This window comes from Lissotriton vulgaris, chromosome 5, assembly GCF_964263255.1.
Source record: "Lissotriton vulgaris chromosome 5, aLisVul1.2, whole genome shotgun sequence".
Taxonomy (NCBI): domain Eukaryota; kingdom Metazoa; phylum Chordata; class Amphibia; order Caudata; family Salamandridae; genus Lissotriton; species Lissotriton vulgaris.
Window position 1 is genome coordinate 689898824 of NC_141693.1, and position 17739 is coordinate 689916562.

A 17739-nucleotide genomic window follows, 5' to 3' on the forward strand; every position below is an offset into this window, starting at 1 on the left:
AAAGGATCATAAGGGATGATATTGCATGATCCTGAATGCAGTCTTAGATAACTAGTATTGGGTAACTAGTATCCTGTTGCGGTGTCCAGCATTCGCTCGCTCCTCTGCCATCGGCCATCTTGCTTCTTCCTCGGAAGTGTGCTCAACCACAAAACATGACGGGGGCTCTACCTGGTCTGACACCTTACCTTTCCACTGAAAATATTTATGTAGGGAGATCATCTTAGCGCTAGAGTTGGGATAGATTTAATGCTTTTCACTCAACAAACCTGATCAAGGAAAATTTGGACTCATGCTTCTTGATTCAATTGTATCTTACTTCTTGAATTAATAATTTTGTTCATGCTGCACTGTCTAAATTGGATATGCAGATTTGGCTTCATGCTAATTCCTTTGTATTTTTATACCCTGGTGTTGAGGTGTCTCTATGCCCAGTTATGTTTGGCTTTGGAATAAACGAACTAACCTTTTGTAGTTGTAAGTGGGTTATTATGTGACTAGAATAATGGCTAATTAACTTTTTACCCCTTTACACTTTCATTTTTTTTTAAATTTGTTTAATGAATTTTAACATTTTTGATACAATTTGACAAGCAACTGCACAAGTCGAAGGCAAGCGCACATTGCACAAAAATACATATAGTATAGGTATCCTGGGTAACAAGTGCATGCATGCCTTGCTTGTTTGCACGTCACACAGTATATATCGTGCATGTTAATGCTTTAGTAAACGGGGAGTTTAAGAACTGAGATAGAGTTTGGTTGTACCACTTGATGCATGTGACAGCCCTTTCCAGGCTTGGTGCTCCGCTTTACCCCTGTGATGTGCGCTAAGATTGAATGCACATCTTGTCTACCTGCTTAGGGTACAAGATTCTAGCTGCAGCTGAGTGGATAGATATAGCATGTCCCGGTTATGTATGTGAGGTGCATTGTGATTGAGGCAACGTAAATCCCTGTATTGTGGGGTACCCAGCAGCGCCCAATGTGCCCAGCATTTACCATGGGACCTTGCAAGTCAACTATCTCACATGGGGTCCTGGGTGGCTCTGGGTCATCCTGCAACAAGCTCCGAAGAACTAGCAGTATTGCATCCCACGCCGCTGCCAGTGGGAGCGTCCGTAGACCCAGTGAGTCCTCTCAATGCAATGCCATGCTCTTTGCCTGTGCCCAGGACGTCAGCCGCTGTAGCCAGGCTTTTGCACTCTGCACCTCCGGCGACTTTTAGCGCCTAATGAGTAAGCGCTTGGCTACAATGAGCCCAAGGTCTATAAATCGGGACGTTACTTCATGCTTCTTGGTTCTCCGGTACAGGCCCAGTAGGCAAGTTTTCCAAGAGCACTAGGCGACCTGTGCAGTTGGCCAAATGCGTTGTGACTGCTTCCCAATAGGGGATGAGAGGTGTGCAGGCCCATAGCATGTGCAAAAGGTCTGCATCTAATAATCTGCATCTCAGGCATCTGGTATCTGTCCGATTAAAGTATCTGTTGACCTTGGCTGGGGTCATATATGCCCTCTGAAGGATGTAATATTGTATAAAATTGAACCGGGCATTCCTCAGGATATGTGTAGGTCCTTCTAAAATGGTGGACCACTTGCGGTAAGTGCACTGCCTCTGTAGGTCTGCATCGCAGCACTGCCTGAGTGACATCAGAAGCTGTGATGAGTGTGCTCATAGGGACTCAGCAAACCATTTGGTAAGGTGTCTGCCAGTGCCCAGCTATTGAAGATACTGAACAGTGAGATGAGTCACCAGTTCTTGAGTCATGTCTCCGCACAAGTCTTGCAGAGCCCGCATCAATGTGGCATATAAAATGAATTGGTCATGCAGCAGGCCACTGTCCTCAGCCAGTGTGGAATGGCACTGCTGGTCCTGATACAGGTCTCTCAGGGTCTGTAAACCTACCGCTTCTCAGTTAGCGAGCTCTGCAACTGAGGCTGCGCAATGGTAACTTGGTGTGCCAAGTATGGGTAGGGAGGGAGCATACAGGGTAGTCTCTTTCTTGAGCTTTAGCCTCCGGCAAAAGCATTTGTAGGCAACTGACACCAGGAGTTGAACCAGGATTGCACTCCTCCTGCCAGGGTGGAACAAGGCCATGATTTGGGGCTGCACGTGGCTGGGTTGCTGCGTAACTGTGTCCGCCAGCTGCATGCCACTGATCCAGTGAGCTGCCCATTGCAGTTGCGATGCTAACTAATAGTGCTCCATGTTGGGGATGGCTAATCCACCTCAGTCAATGGGTAGGTAAAGTTTTGCTAGCGATTTCCTGCTACATGTACCATGAAATATGAATTGTCTCAGGTCTTGCTCTAGAGTGTGAAAAAATGAGTGTCGGATGTATATTGGCAAGTTTGTGAAATGATAGAGCAGCCGGGGGAGCACCACCATTTTTAGGAGCGCGATACGGCCCATGGTGGTTAGTGGGAGGGTGCGTTAAAAGGACATCTGCGACCTCACTGCCGCCACGTGTCGGACTCCCAGATGACGGAATGCAGAACTCTGCCATGGCACCGGTCTACCACCCAGCACCAATTCTGGATCAGGGGTTGTCTTGCCAAACGAGTACAAACATGACTTCTCCCAATTTACTCTCAGCCCTGACAATGAGGCAAACTCTAGCAGCACCCTTTAAAATGCTGAGCCTGGCCCAGGGACAACCTGGAGGTAAATCATCAGGTCGTCTGCATACAGAGAAACCGTGTGTGTGCCATCAACCAGGGGGATACCCCACTCCACACCGGTCTGGTGGAGAGACATGGCCAGGCCTCAATGGTGAGAGAGAATAGCATTGGGGAGGAAGGACATCCCGGTCTAGTGCCACATTCGATCAAGATCGCCCGAGACACATAGGGACCTGTCTTGATTTTGGCTTTGGGCTGTGTGTACAGCAACTTTAATACACTCCAAAGTTTCCAAATTACAAAAAGACTTTAAAAACTTCTCTAGGGAGAAGGCCTACCCTTACACCAATGATGAGTATGCTAAACAGAAATTGGCTGAAAATAATAAGCACAATCAACAGGGCCGACCTCGCCAGTATACCACCAGCAGCTCTAGTGAGGGCAGTGATGGAGGTTTCCAACAAAGAAGGAGAGGAAGGGGTCGTGGACAATGGCATGGGCCTAGACCACCCATATACCAACAGTCATTCCAACAATGCCCCAACCCACCCTTCAACTGGTCTGGAATGGGTTATGCCCCTCCAGGACCGTTTCAGAATCCCCAATTGCAAAACCCTCAATATGAGAATTCTCGGTTTCAGAATCTCCAATACCAAAATCCACAGTTCCAGAACCCTCAAGGGCCTTTTTTAGGGAGAGGCCGGAGCAAGGGACGAGGGAAACAGAAGGGTCAACAACAAGTGACCCAGGAAGATCCGAACCAGGAGATCATACAACGGATCACCAGGAGTATGGCACAGAGCAGCCTACCGAGTATCAGCAGAGTACGGCCTTAGTTGTCAACCTCTCGTCCTATTCCTTATCTAGCGTACAGGAACAGGTTCTGAACAAGGGACTGGGTTTGGTCCCTACAAACCACCCTGACTTATTCAAACTTCGCCAAGATTTGGCTGCCTTTTTTCCCAATCTTAGGCTGAAGGTTTAGTTTCAAGATCAGGAACCTATGGAGCCTGCCAGAGGAGATACCATCTTCCGACCTAAATCTCAATCCACTCCCCAACTATCTCTGTTACCTCCCCAGATAGCTACCTTTGAGCAGGCTGTCATTCATGATTTGGAAAATTCGGGCTTAGAACAAAATCATCATTTCTCGAATATGTCCAATCTTGAGAAACATGCCCTGAAGGAATTATTGAGCAACAGGGATATCATTTTGAAGCCAGCGGATAAAGGTGGGGCCACTGTGATTTTGGACCCGGTGACCTACCATGATGAGTGTATCCGCTTACTTTCTGACCCTAGAACTTACCGTAGACTGGAGGAAGATCCCACTGAAAGTATTACCAGGGAGATCACTATGATGGTTGAGGAAGCACTAATGAATGATTGGATCACAGGACATGAGGCGGATTTTCTTACCAACAAAAATCCCAAAACTCCATACTTTTATGTCCTGCCTAAAATTCATAATGGGGTGAGACCCCCTCCCGGAAGACCGATTGTCTCCGGGGTGGGGTCTTTACTTGAACCCTTGTCACAATTTTGTGACTTCTTTTTTAAACCCCTTGTTCAGAAACTGCCCGCATACCTGAGAGACACCTTGGACATTTTAAACCTCCCGAAGGACACCCCCTTTAATCCCGCGACTGAGTTCCTCATAGGCCTCGACATAGAGGCCTTATTCATCAACATTCCCCAAAGGGAAACACTACGAATGTTGGAAAACATCTTGTTTGAGGAGGAATGGCTATATCATACACCAAGAGCCTTCATACTACACCTAGCGGAAATAGCCTTAACAAAGAATTTTTTTGAGTTCGAGGGCACAATGTATCTACAAACCCATGGCACGTCCATGGGCAGTGTTTTTGCCCCCAGTCTAGCTGGACTAGATGTGGGGGCTTTTGAACAACACACTGTTCTGGATACTACAGGACCTTGGTTTTCAAACTTAAGGCTTTGGCGGCGTTATATTGATGACGTCTTGGTGATTTGGAGAGGTGATGAGGCGTCTGTGGGATGCTTCCTTGAATGGCTGAATGAGAAAAATCCCCTCCTCCATTTCACCTCTACTGTCACCAAGACCAGCCTGCCCTTTCTGGATCTGCTTCTCGAACCAAGTGAGGGTGTTTTAAGAACAAGGGTGTTCCATAAACCTACAGGATAAGAATGCGTTACTGGCATATCAAAGCTTTCACCTTAAATCCCTAAGGGAGACCCTGCCGGTGGGCCAATTTTTTTGACCCGCCGCAATTGTTCTGACCGTGCCGATTTCGTCACAGAAGCAAATGCCCTGACACTGAAACTCAAACAGAGGGGGGGTACCCTTTAAAGACTATTAAAAAAGCTAAAAAACGGGCACTAAATGCCAATCGCGAATCCCTTTTGGCCACAACCAACCGACCTAAGACCAACAAACCTGTCTTCGTTTCTACCTTTAACACGGCATCCCAACAGATCAGACGCCTGGTCTTGCGAAATTGGAAGAGTCTGAACACAGGGGGACTACACCTAGAGAAGCCACTCTTTTCATTCAGGCAGAGCCAGAACTTAAAGGACCTAATAGTCCACACGAGACCGAGAGTCACTAATGTGACTTCAGACACCAGATCAGTGACCGGTCTACCTAGACTAGTGGGCCACACAAGAGGTGGTTCCTGCAGTGCTTGCATTTTGACATCCAACACCAAACAACTGGATATGGGCCTCCGTACCCCCTGGGAAAAGAGATCTCATACCAACTGTAATTCCCAGGGGGTGATCTACTTAATCACATGCCCCGTGAGAAATTTTACGTGGGGATGGCAAGTAGGAAGGTACGCACCAGGATCACGGAACACCGAAGTACTATACTGTGTGGAAGAACAAACACCAGAATGACAGCCCACTTTTTAGAAATGGGACACTCTGCTGATGAGAATAAATGGACTTTCATTGAGAAACTGTATCTAGGCAGACACATGGCAGACGAACATCGCATTCTCTTACACCGAGAACAGAAGTGGGTTTACCACTTGAATAGCCACATCACGGGTCTGAATGATGACATTCCGTGGCAAGCATTGGGCAGGCGATAATTCGTGTCATTTTTTCTGGATGAGGAATATCAGTATGACGGGTTATGAATTGTATATAGTAAGGACCCCATAGCTTGGCACCAGGAGACCTGCATCTTTAATTATTGTAAAACTACACACATGGGGGTTCACAAGATCTTACTAGGAGCCCATAAGGATGCTGGAGGTTTTTTCGAGGTCCCAAGGGTAATGCCTGCTATTTAGTATAAGAAGCTCTGACCTGTACATGATTTATGGTGATGTGACTTGTCTGCTGCTTGTCTCTGCAGTTGGGGCATCTGTAGATTGGAGGTATGTGTGGAGTTTTTGTCGTACTGGGGGTATCTCTTCTTAGCGCGACCTCTATCTGCGCATACGGTGTGAAGCCTACATCTCACTCGGGGTACATCCATCTGCGCACATGGCCCTTGGGAGGACGGCAGACATGTGGTTGAGGGACGCTGAATGACTAGTGACGGCGGTGTGCCATTTCAGACAACCAACAAACAAAATACTCAATCTCCCAGGGCTCTGCAGGGCCGCACGCATGACGTAATGATGTGGAACGCCTCCCGACGCGTTTCGGAGAGGGCGGGTCTCACAGGCTATTTGAATTCCTCACATCAGATCGCCAGCATCTTCACGGCGATCCGGAAACAGGTAGAAAAATGAGGTGTCGTCCTCTGAACAGTAAGGAGCTATAGAGCAATAGAGGGGCTCGGGGGGGCATTATGACCTGTTACTTTTGTGGCGGACGGCGTGACTTTCGCTGACGCCAACGTACCTTAAGATTACAGATCTATATAGTCCATACACGGTGGCTCACTTGAGTAGCTTCCTCTGTATTGTTATTTTCCCTTTACTGCAGGTTGTGTTCTTGGGACACCCACTGCTGAACGCCATGTCGAGTTTACATCCGCAATAAACTCAGTGAGTGGTTTGCATGAAAGCGAGCTCATGTTGCTCCAGGTGAAGTTGTTTATGGAGCACTAATACAATTTATACACAACGTCCGGAGACAGAGGGCGGATTCATTAAGAGATGTAGATTATTTTCGATTATAACATTGCACAGCAGTTTCGATTCTTTTATTAACTAATTTCAAATGTTACTGATGGGTGCTGAATATGGTATCCCTTAAGACCATGTACAACGGACAAAAACTTTCTATTATGATTAAGGGGATGTGACACATTTGATTATATTCTGTCTTTTTTCCCCTTGGGGTTCTAACAATATACTCATATGGGATTTATTTACATTTCCAGCACATGTTTCCCTTATTGTTGGGATCCCCTCCATACATGTTGATTCAACTGGAATCGCATGGGATCAGTAAATTGGTACTTTGACCGAATTACGGTGTGACCAATTTTGGAAACGGGTAACAACACATGTCCTGAAGAAGACCGGGGTGACCTTTGTGGCACAGTAAGTCGGTCGAAACATGTTGACAAAGGCGGTATTAGGAGGGTTGTTTTGAGAATCATGAATTTCTCTTGGTAACATTACCCATCCTCTTATTTCTTTTAATCCTGCTTGTGGAACCTATTAATAAAGTTTTTGCTTGGTATCCACAAACTAGTTTTAAACACTTTCCCTTTAACTGCATGTGTTGTGAACCTTTTTCAGTCACAGGGTGATACTTCACTGATCACTTTTTGATTTATATGTTTATATGTTGTTTGGTCTTGTACATTTGTCTTATGGTCTTTTTATGTTAAAAAAAACCCTCCTTATGCTCCGCCCAGAGTGTTGCTACACCTGGGCGTATTGTAAGCAGACCCGATGATGAAGCATGTCACACACTTTGGTGTGTGAGTGAGGGCAGTATTCTCAAAACAAAGAATTTTATGTTTTGTGGAGTGTATTGTGGAGTGTTGAGGGACTGTTCTTCTTTTCCTACTTTCCCTCTCCACCCTTCTACGTGTATACAATTATTACTCAGGGGGTTCAGGGTGTGAGAGCTGTAGACACGATTGACCCTCTCCCCTTATTTGTGTTGAATGTACAGCAACTTAACCAGACCCAGGAATTGTTCCCCCAGCTCGTACTTGCTGAGGCACCGGATAAAAAGTTCCACTCCAGGGTGTCAAACCCTAATCTCGAGGTCGAAAACTAGGCAACCTGAGTGTGCCTAGCTCTCTCTGGAGTAACGGGCCAGGTATTATCAGCGTATTAGTAGCGACTTGCAGAAAGCAGGCACAAAGCCATTTTGGTCTGTATGCACTAAATGCGGCACCATGGGAGCTAGTCTACACACTAGTATCTTGGCCAATACCTTGTAGTCTGTGTTCAATAGTGCCAGGGGTCAGTAGGAGCCTAGCTGCTCCGGATCCCTATCTGGCTTGGGGAGCGAGACCAGCAGCACCTAGCTAAGTGACTCAGGGAGGACAGATGACTCCTGTGCACTGTGGTACACTTAGCAGGAAAGCCGTTAGGGCCGGTCGCCTTACCTGTTGCCTGTATGGCTGACTGCACAACCATGGGTGTTATCGGTTACTCTAGTACTGCCCTCTGTTCTGCCGATACTACTGGCAGTGGCAGCGGGGGGAAATAAGAGTCTAGGCCTGAGGGCCCACCTGGAGGACCGATTTGTACAATTTGGCATAGTGGGTTGTGACCTCACGATGTATGTCATGTTGACGGGTCAATAGATGCCCTGACGCTGATTGCAGTGCAAGAACCATAAGTTGTGAATGTTCCTGTCTGATCAGTGTCACTAGCAGCCTACCTGATCTATCTGTTGCTGAATGGGTGCACACTGCAAGTGCGGCATAATTTATGCAATGCAGTCTCTCCATGACTTTGGCATGGTCATGCTTTAGCTTATCTAGTGCACGCTGGGTACCAGTTGTGTTTGCTACATCTGACTCTAATTGGATGACGGCATCCTTGATGTGTGTTGCTTCTTGTTCTAATTGTCGGCACATGCTCCAGCTAAGCCCCATGCATTGCCTACAGACCATCGCTTTGCTTGCGTCCTACATGACACCCGCATCCGGGACCGAATCCGCATTTGTTTCATAATCATTTTCAATAGAAGTGGCTAAGGAAACACTGAAGTGAGGGGACCTCCAGTGCCGTAGGCTGCAGCCTCCACTTGCAGGTGACCTGTGTAGTGTGTTTGTTGAGCATTTGTATTGTGAAGAATTGTGATCCGAGTGCGTGCGGCCTAAATACTCTGCTCGGACACTCTCTGCAAGAAGTGCCGCACTTCCTACTAACCTACATGTGCATGTGCAGTATGTTTTGGTGAGAGTAGTGTAAGTGTAGGCGCTCCTAAGGATGCAATACCCTCCATATGTCAACAAGACCCCAATGGCACATCCATTTCCCTAAGGCCCTGGTGTTAGATGTGGCTGCAGCGAGCTGTAGTGGTGGGAAGGACCCATCTAAGTTTGTATCTAGTACTGCATTGAAATCTCCCTCCAGCTAGATAATATACTCAATAGAGCCTGACAGAATGCTGCCTGATTGGTGTTTGGGGAGTAGATGGAGCCTATAATAATCTGCCTCCCATTTAGTTTACCCTATGAGAGCACATAGCGCCCATAAACGTCTATTTCTGTCTCTTCATGCGTGTATTGAGTACCCAGGCAAATCCAAATGAGGGCAGTTCTAGCTTAGGAGGAATAGCCCGTGGCCAATCCTTGGCTCCTCCACCTATTTTGAAGCTTACGAATCTCCAGTTGTTCCAAGTGTGTTTCCTGCAATAGTGCTATGTGGGCTGCATGGTATTTTATGTATTAATAAACAATGGTCCAAGGAATACTATTTTTATAGAGTTGCAGTTCGTCAACAATTTTATAATTCAAGTGATGAAAAATCTAATAGAACAACACAACAGCAACAAACAGCAAATTATGTTGTGATTTATTCATTTTCTACCACTTCTTAAACAATATAAATGTTAATTTATACATCGGTCATGAAGGTTGCCCCAAGAGGAGCGTGCAAGAATAGAAAAGTAAGATGGATTTGGTGATGGAGAAAAAGTGGAGAAATTACACAGATTGTGACATAGAAAACAATTAGATCAATTCAACTAAGGATCCACGGTTATCCTTACACAAAGACCTGACCCTTTTAAACAATTCTAAAGTATACTCAAGTATTTACAAAAAAAGCCTTATTAATTAATAGGTCCAATGCACACAGAAAATAGGATTTGTGTAGGTCCAGGTCATTATTTACAAGGAGCGTCGACGTTTCGACTCGACTTATGGCTTCACGGTGACTTAAACCTGAGCCGTGCGAGTCTTCATCAGGACTTGGGAAGGGCAACCAACTATTATTAAATGACCCTATGAGACAGAGAGAGGGAAAATTCTAAGTACGCTGTTACTGGTGTGTAAACTGATTAAAAACTAGATAACAAGGATCAATCGCTTACCCTGAAGTTGATAGAAGATTCTACAATTCTGTTCTTCAATTAATGAAGTGTCCTCCTAGAAGAATATATATAATACATTCTATTGAGGACTTGGACTGAAAAATAGATATTGCAACTGATGCCTACATACAAGAAATGAAAGAAAATTAACGAGGATTTAAAGAAATACCTGCTTATTTAGTTTCCTTTGTTGTGGGATCACTCTTGAAAGCACAGGATAATTATATCCCCTAGTTCCGTTATTGTTGATTCTTAGGCACCACTTCTAAAAACAATGATGATTCCACACTTAATCTCTTTTATATGTCGAGTTGAATTCTAAACATAGAAAAACTCAAAATCAATTTGTCTGATCATGAACTTACCCCCATAGAACAGAATGTTCTATCAAAAGGTCTATCCTTTGTCCCCACATCCATTCCAAACAAATTCAATTTGAAGATTGAACTACATCAGTTTTTCCGAAAGGTGAGACTAAAACACTACTTTCAAAAAATTCCCCATAACCAGGTCTTTTCCGGCAGTGGTCTAAGACCTCCATCTAAGTTCAACCCCCCTGTACACTTGTTGGACCATAAAATCTTGTCTTTTGAGCAAGTAGTCTTACGCGATGTTGATAATGCATTGGCTAACCGTCAGTATGTTTCATATAACATGAGCAAACGAGAAAAAGAAGCACTATATGCCTTGAAAAACAATGGCAATATAGTTATAAAACCCGCGGACAAAGGGGGAGCGATTGTGGTCCAGAACATTGACAAATATAAGAATGAGATTCTATCCCAATTAGCTATAGAGGGTAACTATACTCTGATAAAAAAAGACCCCACTAAGGAAATCAGCCTCCTCATTAACAACCTTACAAAAACAGCCTTGGAGGAGGGTTTGATAAACAAAATGGAATACGAGTTTTTAAATAACAAACATCCTCGTATGCCAACTATATATACCCTCCCCAAGGTACATAAACGGATGACAGATCCTCCAGGTCGCCCTATTATATCGGGCTGTGGCTCTTTATTAGAGCCTCTCTGCAAATATGTGGCAACGGCAACATCTACATATTTGCGAGATACTACCCAAACTATTCAATTGGTTGAAGGACGTAGCTAAGATCACAATACATCTTTATTAGTGACTATAGATATCGCATCCCTTTATTCCAATATCCCCCAACAGTCAGCCCTGGTATGCATAAAAAGAATTTTGAACCAGAGACCAGCACCTCTTAGAGTCTCTACTGAGTTTATCATTAGTTTACTAACCATAGCGATGACTAAGAACTTTTTTGTATTCCAGAACAAACATTACATTCAGACAAGGGGGGTCGCCATGGGGGCTAGTTTTGCGCCAAATTTGGCGATTATCTACATGAGTGAATATGAATTGGAATTTGTTCTTAATTCAAATAACCCCTACCAAAAACATATATCTTTGTGGGCGCGTTATATTGATGACGTCCTTTTGATATGGGAGGGCAGTAAAGATCTATTATCAATGTTTCACATTTGGCTAAATGATCGTTCACAAGACATTCAGTTCACCCTAGAATCAGACAAAATGTCGGTGAATTTTTTGGACATTCAGATCAAGGAAGAAGCAGGTGTTTTATACACCACCCTACACAGAAAGACTAGTGAAAGGAACACCCTCCTCAGGTATACAAGTCACCATCCCCGCAACCTCAGGGATAATTTGCCATTCGGCCAATTTCTGAGGTTGCGGAGGAATTGTACGAAAAAGGAGGATTACTTTGAGGAGTCCTCACTATTGCTGGGCAGACTTTTGGCACGTGGTTACCCGTCACGTCTTCTGAAAAAAGCACGGAAGCGTGCCTGGCATAATCATCGGGAACACTTGCTAGACACACAGCCAAAAGAAAAAACTGCTGAACGTTTAGTGTGTGTGACGACATTCAATACGAAAAGTAGTGTGGTAAAGAAACTGATAAATCGCCATTGGCATTTAGTCAGTGAGGAACTAGGTGGAATGCCACCTCCGCTACACACTTTTAGGAAGGGCAAAAATATTCGAGATTTTTTGGTACAATCATTTTTGCAGTCACCTCAATTGGCAAGTCAAACAACACTATGGGGACTAGCTCCTGTATTAGGACTCAAAAAATGTGGGGGATGCAAGGCGTGCCCATTGACCCTGGAATGTATCAGCTTTACACATAATGAAGTAACTTACACTCTCAAGAATCACAGCAATTGCAACACTGCTGGGGTGATCTATACCATCAAGTGCCCCTGCGGTTTTTTGTATATTGGACAGACTGTCCAGAAGATAAAATGTCGTATCCTCCAACACACTAGCAGAATACGCTGTAAAACACAGGGGGCACCCCTAGTGGATCACTTTACTAGGTTCAATCACGATCCGAACAGCATCCAATGGTGGGTTATTGAAAAGGTCAGAGCTAACCCGAGAGGGGGTGATTTGGGTGCAGTACTAAACAAAAGGGAGTGCATGTGGATACATCTTCTGGATACAGTAAAATCTGGACTGAACGAAATGGAGGAGGTTAATAGACAGGTATCCCTCTTGATTGTTTAGTTTGGCACTTGAGACACAGCAATGCTAAGGAAGGTATGAAACGAAATGTCTGGGATACAGGTGATGAATGTATTCTAACCAGATGAGCGATTATCCTATACAGTGTGAATATTATACTGTGTCTCAGACATTATTAATACATGTTGTTGTATTTTGTAAATATTTTGTAATTGTTCGTTTTTCATGTTGCATGTAAATATTTCAGCTGATAACAATTGCCTGCAGTAAGAAAGAAATGTGGTTCATTATATTCTATATTATTCCTTTTGATATGCATGGTTTTATAATTAATAGTTTGCATCAGTACCTACTCAAATGATAATGTTTGAACAATTGAAATGTACATTTTCCAACAGTTAAATGTGAAACATTTTTTGTAATTGGGGTGCATCGTGTCTCACTTTGCTTGAGCATAGGTCCCAACTTTTGCCACGTTGACATAACTCAAAAGGGTCTATTTTTTGATACAGCGAGAAAGCTTCCTTTGAACACTATTGATAATATTGAGACATTCTTGTTTCATTAAGGCACTGGAAGCAACATGACTGTTTCGCCAAAACATTCACCATTCTAATATGGCGCTGATGTTCCCCTTGTTTTTGGGACATCGACTATGTTTACCGATTACTTCAAGGAGTTGTCAGTTTCTGCCGACCGGTTCGAGTGATATGACACGTTCCGGGTGAACCGCGGTCGGACAATTTTGGAGCAAAACTATCGATTGAACTAGGTAGGCTCACGGGCCGAGTGAGAATCCTCGTTTTGTATAAGTGCCTGTTCTTCGAATTCATCTACAGTTACTGAGCACACTTTCCTGTTTTTTCAGTTTACCGGCGATACAGACCAAGATAACTCGATTCTTTCTAGGAGTTATAATACATGGTCCCTCTACTATTGATAGAACCCGGTAAGCACCCCCTTTTTGAGTTTTTCTATGTTTAGAATTCAACTCGACATATAAAAGAGATTAAGTGTGGAATCATCATTGTGGTGCCTAAGAATCAACAATAACGGAACTAGGGGATATAATTATCCTGTGCTTTCAAGAGTGATCCCACAACAAAGGAAACTAAATAAGCAGGTATTTCTTTAAATCCTCGTTAATTTTCTTTCATTTCTTGTATGTAGGCATCAGTTGCAATATCTATTTTTCAGTCCAAGTCCTCAATAGAATGTATTATATATATTCTTCTAGGAGGACACTTCATTAATTGAAGAACAGAATTGTAGAATCTTCTATCAACGTCAGGGTAAGCAATTGATCCCTGTTATGTAGTTTTTAATCAGTTTACACACCAGTAACAGCGTACTTAGAATTTTCCCTCTCTCTGTCTCATAGGGTCATCTAATAATAGTTGGTTGCCCTTCCCAAGTCCTGATGAAGACTCGCACGGCTCAGGTTTAAGTCACCGTGAAGCCATAAGTCGAGTCGAAACGTCGACGCTCCTTGTAAATAATGACCTGGACCTACACAAATCCTATTTTCTGTGTGCATTGGACCTATTAATTAATAAGGCCTTTTTTTGTAAATACTTGAGTATACTTTAGAATTGTTTAAAAGGGTCAGGTCTTTGTGTAAGGATAACCGTGGATCCTTAGTTGAATTGATCTAATTGTTTTCTATGTCACAATCTGTGTAATTTCTCCACTTTTTCTCCATCACCAAATCCATCTTACTTTTCTATTCTTGCACGCTCCTCTTGGGGCAACCTTCATGACCGATGTATAAATTAACATTTATATTGTTTAAGAAGTGGTAGAAAATGAATAAATCACCACATAATTTGCTGTTTGTTGCTGTTGTGTTGTTCTATTAGATTTTTCATCATTTGAATTATAAAATTGTTGACGAACTGCAACTCTATAAAAATAGTAGTCCTTGGACCATTGTTTATTAATACTGTAGAATACCCAGGTCCTGGACCGACGGGGCTACCCCATTTTCATTAATGGTATTTTATGTAAGCGTATGTTTTCGCATCTGCGCACTGGCGTATGCATTCCTCCAACGTTCTAGGTAACTAGGGTGGTAGGCGGCATAGAATGCTAATGTGGAGCGGTAGCTAGCGTGGGGAGGGTAAGAGAGGGCAAGACACAGGGGGCAGGCCACACATGCATTTTGGGCAGGAGACGCATCTTTGGTGGCTTCTTTGGTACAATAACAGCATGTTGGCCAACTAACTAGGGGGTAAGCATTTCGCTTTGCAACTTAAAATGAGCAGAGGGACAACGTGTGTCTTCCCAAACTATAAACTGTGCCAAATGGCAAGTATCAGCTGTGTACACTGTGTACACTGTGCCTCCTATCAAGGGGGTGGGCTGAGGCGGTTGGAGGAGGCAGGACCTGCGAGCGTCTGGGCCCTGTCTCAGTGTGTCAGTGGATATGCTTTGCGGCAAGCATCTTTTGATGTAGTGCATGTATTTCGACCGCGGCCGAGGCCAACAGCTGTGGTCGGACAGGTGCTGTGACATGGCCATCGTCGTGTTGAGCGTGCATTGTGTGTGGTTGTCGGCAGCTTGTATATTGGTATGACTGAGCATGAATCACACAAGTCTCTAACGATCAACATATTAAGTCATCAGCAATTTAAGGAGTCACTGTTGGGAGTCTCTGCGAGTCATCACCAGGCGGCCACACTGCGGAGAACTGTCCTCACTGAGGGAGAGCACTGAAGAGGCATCCAAATTTCCAGAGACTCCAGATCCGTATTATGGCCGCCGTCCGCAGGGCCGCACACCTCTCCTGCATCACCTGCTATAGATCTGGGACTGGGTGCCATTTTGCGGGTGATTTTCTAGCCCTCCTGCGATTCTGTCTTTGGCTGCCCCAGGTGCTCGGGTGGTCTTGCGAGCACCATCACCCCTGCTTGGTGCTGTGTGATGCCCTGCTGCTTCCAGCCAATTCCAGGCCTCTTCAGTGATGTTAAAAAAGTGAGCAGAACCTTCTGCAATCCCCCACAGATGTGCAGGGAAGAGAAGGGAGTATTGAATATCAAGCACTTGCATTCACCTCTTCACCGACATTGTACTGTATTTTCCATCTATCATCTTTCCCAAACTTAAAACAAGAATGAGCCAAAATAGGAGAAAAAGTACACCTAACACAATCCAAAATTCAACCCATGGTGAAACCAGATATGTATTTTCAAGTTGATGAAAGAGTTCTGTTACCTTTTCTTTGATATTTTTATTTACTGGCGTATTTTCAGGTTCTCTGGGATCCTCAGAAAATGTATCAAAGTTGATGAAATAGCCAGAGGCAGTTCTGTCAACTGTTGGTATTGCATCAGGATTGTTTGGATTCGTTGGAATGTGAATGTGAATGTGAATGTGAAGGGGATTTATAGAGCGCATGGCTGCCCGAGAGCGTCCCAGCGCTAACTGAAATCCACTAAGAAATCCAGAGGTAGGGTCAGGCGGGGTGAAGAAGAGGTCAGGGGAACAGCCATGTCTTCAAGGATTTACGAAATGACAGGAGATTAGGTTGGGCCCGAAGGTCCGGTGGAAGAGTATTCCACATCTTGGACGCCTGAAATGAGAACTGCCGACCTCCAGAGCGTGCTCTCTTGATCCTGGGTATTTGGGTCAGATGGGCGTTGGTTGAGCGTAGGGTTCTGTTTGTCGTATAGGGAGTCACAAGATCTTTCAGGACCGGAGGGGCTTTCCCATGCAGGATTTTGTGAGTTAGGCACATAGCCTTGAATTGCACCCTTTGCTCCACCGGAAGCCAATGGAGTTCTTTGAGTGAAGGTTTAGCAGAGCAGCGTTTTTTGTGCCTGTGAGGATTCGGGCGGCCGCATTTTGCACCACCTGTAGCCTAGAGATGACTTTTTTTGGAGAACCAAGATATAAGGCGTTGCCGTAGTCAAGTCTAGACAGTATGAGACCCTGTATGAGTAGTTTTCTTGACTGGAATGGGAGTAATGGGAGGATCTTACGGATGGAGCGAAGTAGGCCAAAGCATGTGCTGCGGTTTTCCTGGCCTGCGTGTTGAGGGTTAGTTTGTCATCCAGCCAAATCCCCAGGCTTTTGATATCAGTTTTGGGGATTGGCGGTGGGCCCATGCTGGGAGGCCATAGAGACTCCGGGCGGAAGTGGGACTAGTTGCCCGGTACCATTAGCTCGGTTTTGTCCCCGTTGAGCTTTAAGTGGGAGTCGCTCATCCAGCTGACTATATCCTCCAGGCAGGAGTTGCTTCTTCCTTTGTCATAATTGTATAGCCAGAGGCTATATCATTGTAGACAGGTGTTTCTTGACGAACTGTTGTTTGGGTTTCAAGGGGCACAAGTTCCATTGCTTTGTTGCATGGTCCTTCTTTTCTTACTACAGGTTTATCAAAGTTGAGAAGTCTTTCAGTTTGAACCTCTTGAATTGTAGCAAGATTTGGTCGTCTGCTACATCTTGGGAGTCCACTGGGCCTACTACTAATTATCGGCCAGATGATGTGAATTGACAAGGTCGATGGACACAACTCTGTTCTCCCTTTTTACAGCAAGTGGCAGTAGTAACACTGATCTTGTTCCGTGGATTGCTAAAACAGGTACTGGTTTTCTTCAGTGGTCGTTGGCTTTTGTGTTGTGTTGCTCAGACTTCTTCTCTTTTCATTTAAGTCCTGTAAAACAGCCAAACGGTCTTTGATATCAAAAGGTTTTTATTCCACCACTGAAGTGTGACGATCAAGATCCTGGATGATCATTCTAGCACCAAACAGTAATTCATATGGAGTGATTCCACCCAGAGAATTTCTTGGCAGATTATTAAGACTACGTTGGACACTTATTAGATGTTTGACCCACCCGTCACCTGAGCCTAATACCCTAGCTGTTACAGATTGCTTTATGTCACGGTTTTTTCTTTCCACTACCGCACTTCCCTCAGGATGGAATGGGCTTGAGTACCGCAATGCAACGCCCAAACTAGCCAGGGCCTCCTTGTAAGCTCTAGAGCTAAACGCAGGACCCTGGTCAGAATACAGCATGCAGATTGCATATGTGCTGATAAAGACTCGCAAATCTTTTATAACAGTTCGGGCGTCAGCTGAGAGCTGAGGCCACATCCAAATAAATCGTGCTAATAGTTGTGGGACTGCATCTGTCCATGGTGACG